At 50.2% G+C, this 4,827-nt stretch overlaps 1 pseudogene; it reads left to right on the plus strand.

Annotated features, from left to right (window-relative positions):
* Positions 1–914: 914 nt before the first annotated feature.
* LOC126535644 (uncharacterized) lies at positions 915–1,884 on the plus strand (annotated as a pseudogene).
* The last annotated feature ends 2,943 nt before the right edge of the window (positions 1,885–4,827 follow it).

Consider the following 4,827-nt stretch of genomic DNA (forward strand, 5'->3'; position numbering starts at 1 on the left):
GCCTCCTCGAAGCCCTTGGGTTCAGCGGGAGCAGTGGTAAAGCAAACAGGTCCGCAATAGACATTAGTAAGAGGCGATTGGAGGATTGGTGGAAGAAAAGTAAGGAAACGACAAAAGACAGAGACGTAGAAAAGCACAATTCGCAATAGGGGATCAGAAAGTTTGGACGCGGTAGTTCATAGTGTTTTTTTTCTTTTTTTTTTCATTGGTTAAGCTAGGTAGGATATTAAGCAGCATAGTAGCAAGAGCTTGGTGGCGCAACCCACAGCCCCGTTCCACAGGGGACGCTCATAACATCCATCCATCCATCCGGAGGCTCGTGTCGTAAGCTGTTCGTACGGACGCTCCTGTGGTCGAGGCTTCAGCGACTTCGTTCGTAGCTAAGTACTTTTTAGCTTTATTAGCTAGTGTTTTGAAGTGTTTTCTGTTGCATGGAGTAGAGGTGCAAATTTTGAATTCTTGGTAAGAGTAGCAAGCGTACCGGCTTTGTCTAGGTCTGGCGCGGCTCTCCCGTTAGGCCTAGTTGGCAGGAGGAACCTATTGATAGGCTTAGTTTATTCTTTCAGCTAGCTCCTCGGATTCTTACATGGGGTACGGAGTGATAATTCTTTATTTTAGTTTGGGATAGCGGTCGAGGTCGGCTTTGCTTGAGTGATTTGGCGAACTTCCTCGTTGGGCCTAGGGACGTAGGCCTAGCGATGAAATCGAAGAACGTGAAGGCCGCGGGGGACGGGGAGCAAGTGCAGTGCGACGAGTGCCTGCGATGGTGCTTCCTCGCCGATACTAAGTTCCAGAATTTAGCAGACGCGGAGGGGTCTAGCTTCACGTGCAGGTCGTGCGAGGGCGTCAGGGAAGCCGTCCAAAAACTGGAAGGGAATTGGGCGGCTAAGTTCGACGAGCTTAATGCAGACCTGATGAAGGAACAGGAGAAGCGGGTAGCACTGCAGGCTAAAGTTGACAATTTCGTCAAGCTGGAGGCGGCCCAGGCCGCGCAGTTAGTAAGGACCGTGGCCGAGCTTGAGGAATAAAAAGAAAGGAGCTCCGAACTGGAAAGGCGGCTCGACGCGCTGGAGACGCGGGCAGCGGAGAAGGTCGGGTCAGGACAGCAAAGTGCTGGCAAAAACTGAGGAAGTAGTGTAGAACCTACAGGCGAAGTGGGAGGCAGGGAGCCAGAGCAAGCCGTCCTCAGCTCGCCGCCGGTGAAACGGCGTAGTTATAGTGAAGCTGCACAACGCGCCCCGAGTAAGGCGACGCTGCAGCCACAGGGGCGCCAGCGGGCGCAAAGGGAGGGGCAGCGGACACTGGCTGCAGTCGAACGGTTTGCACGTAGAAGGGTCCTGGTGATAGGGGACTCCAATGTGGGGAGGGCCGAACAGGGCGTGATGGCGAGAGAAGGCGAACAGGCGACTACAGGTGGAGGCGCAAGCGGGCAAGGGCATGGTGGAAGCAATGACCAAGGCGCGGGAAGTAGTTGAGGTCAGCACGGAGAGCGACAGCTTGGTCATTATGCATTCTGGGCTCAATGACGTGCTTAAGGGGAGAAGCCAGGACCTTGAGATGCACATTGAGACTGGGCTGAGTAAGCTTAGAGAGGCCTCCGGGAGGGTGCATGTGACCATATGCACTATCCCAGAGGTCCAGGGCCAGGCTTACCAGGTAGAAAGGAGGGTGGTTGAGGCCAATCGGGTCATTAGGAGTCTGAGCGGACGACTCGGGTACAGCGTGATGGAGGTCAACAGGGACGTGTACCGAACCAGCTTCCGGCCTTTTGTGCAGGATGGCATTCACTACAGTGGTGCCACTGGCAAAAGGATAGGGGGCAGGATGGGTCGCCAGGCAACAGCTTTTTTAGGGGGACCCAGAGTCCTGAAAGAAGCAGTGTAGGCGTGGACGATTCGAGGCAGGAGCCACAAACACGCAAACATCGGTACTGTAGGAGAGGTGACAGGAATAAGCGCAAGAGCCAAATTAAGTCAGATATAGGGTTCATTAACATGCAAGGTGGCAGAAATAGGCTAAAATGGGAGGAAATCGAAGAACAACTAAGACAGGAGAACTTAATGGTTTATGGATTTGTAGAGACACATCTTAGGGACATGGAACAACCGCCCTGTAACCCTGATTATGCATGGGAATACTGCAACAGAGTGCAGGGTAGCAGAAAGGGTGGGGGAATTGGAGCAATCATTCATAAAAATACAAATTGGCAAAGGGTCAAACAGGAATGCAAGGAGCATTTATGGCTAAAAGGAAAAGTAGCAGGGGCGAAAACACTTCTAGGCTTTATATAGACCAGAATACGCTAGCCTCGCACCCAGACTAACCGAACGCGTACTCTCGCACCCGGATTGCCCGGTCGACCAGCGCCATATTGTACTGGGCTGCCAAAGTGTGTTCGCCGGCGACCAGTAGACATGGCAAGCGCTAGCTCTAGGACTCCAAAGTGCGGAAATGTGCCCGTTCACGCGGATCCAAAGTACAAGAAGTCATCTGGGCATCATTGCGTCGCATTTGGATGCCAAATAACCAGTGGAAAAGGAGCCGGTTGCTTAGCGCTGTTTGCGAAGAGCACAATACACGTAGGGAATCGTGCCGGGGCGGTGTTTTCAGCCTGCACCGATTTCCGTCCGCAACGAAGAATGACAAGCTGCGCCACCGGTGGATAGCTGCAGTGAGTAGGAAGTACTACCAACCCAGTGAAAATGCACGAGTGAGTATTCGATCTGTGTATATTTTGGTGCCACGTTCAACTTTGCGCCCTACGAACGTAATATGTGTAACACGCAGGTTTGCTCCGAGCACTTTCTGGACAACAAGCCTACAGAGCAGAATCCCGTGCCGGTGCTTCGCCTTGGCTATAACGAGAAGGCAAGCCTTTTCGTGTTTTCATTCAGGCAGAGCTCCCTACGGTTAAGCGGAACAGTTGAGTTTGCGGTTAGCGATACTTGCAGCTGGTGCACGGCATGACCATTAAGCGTGAACGACAAGTTGTAGGCAATAGTATGTTGCCCTGCTGGTGAGCGTTATTGCTAATGACAGTAAACCGAAGTCCGCTCGTCACGTAGCATGCGTCCACAAAAACGTAATCGACGACTGCTCGTCGCCGAAGGTGTTCTTGCAGCGCGCCTGTCTTTACGAGCTGGTGTTGCAGGTGTCATTCGTAACGAATTCATTTGAGCCATTCATTTTTTGGAATGCAGGTGCGGTTGTTGTCTTGTACCAAAGGGGTCCCTGATGATGCAGCTTTAAGTAGGGATGGTAATTTTATGTGCCCTGTCATGGTTTCTGCAACTGTACAACACCTGCGTCTGTCATGCTCGCCCTGTTAAACGGGCATTGACTGCACATGTAGTTGAACATTATAACTACAGTAGTTCCTCATTTTCCAATGAGTGCAGGTTTAGCATCATATGCTGCTTGTTCGAGTGCTGTAGGCTTGTGTTGTGAATGTTGTACTCTTAAGTGGTTGCACGATACAATTGGCCTGGTGTATTTTCTATTTCATTTTGAGAGGACTTAATGTCTTCGCAACAGTGATGGCATGGGAAAGAACTACAGTCCTTTTTACTATAACATCTATTTTGTTTTCAATGTGCAGGTGGTGATGGGCAGGCGTCTGCTAATCAGGCAGTCAAACGAGCTCGCCAGTTGGTTGCCAAACGCGGCCAACCCAGTACTGACCATGACAAACAAGACCAAACTGAAAGTGCAGAGGACAATGTTCTGCGTGCTTTAATAAAATATGGCACCAACACAGTGCTGTAAAATCCTTCACAGGTTACGTGCCAAAAAGCTCACACGTGTTCTAGCACATAGCGCGCGGTTTGTACAAACGTAATAGCGTACTTACCCGACATATTCGCTTCTGCAGTCTGCACAGCACTCAGTGTGGCCATTGCGGACTTGCATGAGGTCTTGAAGTTTGATTGAATCGAGACAGCGCAAATGACAGGTTAGAAAAAACGCGAAACACGCCTTCCGCCCAGCTAAAAAGCCCAAGTTTCGCTTTCGCGCCGGGTCGCATCTCCCAGCGTGGCAGCCCAGGCGTGCTACTTCGGGGCGCTTGGGATAGATGGCGCGACCGGCGCTCATCAATATGGCGGCGCGCTTAGAATTCACGGTGTTCTGGTGTATACCTTTGGACAGGATCAAATGCTAAAGAGGAAAACAAAAAAAATGTTGGACTGTATAGCAGCGGACATCAATGAGCTAGGAAAAGGATGTGAAGTAATTGGATTAGGAGACATGAATGCGCATGTTGAAGATATGGATGGGTACACAGACTCCACAGGTAACATGCTGCTGGATATGTGTGAGAGGCTTAACTTAGTTGTCTGTAACTCTACTGAAAAGTGTCACGGGATCATAACAAGGGAGGTAAGGGGTCGACACTCGACAATAGATTATGCGTTAATGTCACATAGGATGTAGGATAGATTAGGAGCCATGATTATAGATGAACAGGGCTCCAGAAGTATAGGTAGCGACCACAAACGTATCAAGTTGAGTTTTAAGAGGGAAACTAAAGCACGAACGACGCGTGAGGAAACGCCAGATGTGATTTTTTACTCAGAAAACCAAGTGGAAATAGCGGCCAAACAAAGTGAAGAGGAAATATCAGAGGGTACTGAAACTGATTGGACTTACCGAAAGTTAATGAGACTATTTGAGCGTGAGCTAGGTAAGGCGCGAGTCAGGAAAACAAGGCAAGGGATACGAAAACTCAAGAGCTGGTGGGATGAAGAGGTTAAGAAGGCCATAAAGAAACGTCAGGAAGCCTCCAGGGAACACAGGTATTCCAAAAGTAAAGGAGAACCTGAAGCAGAA

This window comes from Dermacentor andersoni, chromosome 7, assembly GCF_023375885.2.
Source record: "Dermacentor andersoni chromosome 7, qqDerAnde1_hic_scaffold, whole genome shotgun sequence".
Classification (NCBI taxonomy): Eukaryota; Metazoa; Arthropoda; class Arachnida; order Ixodida; family Ixodidae; genus Dermacentor; species Dermacentor andersoni.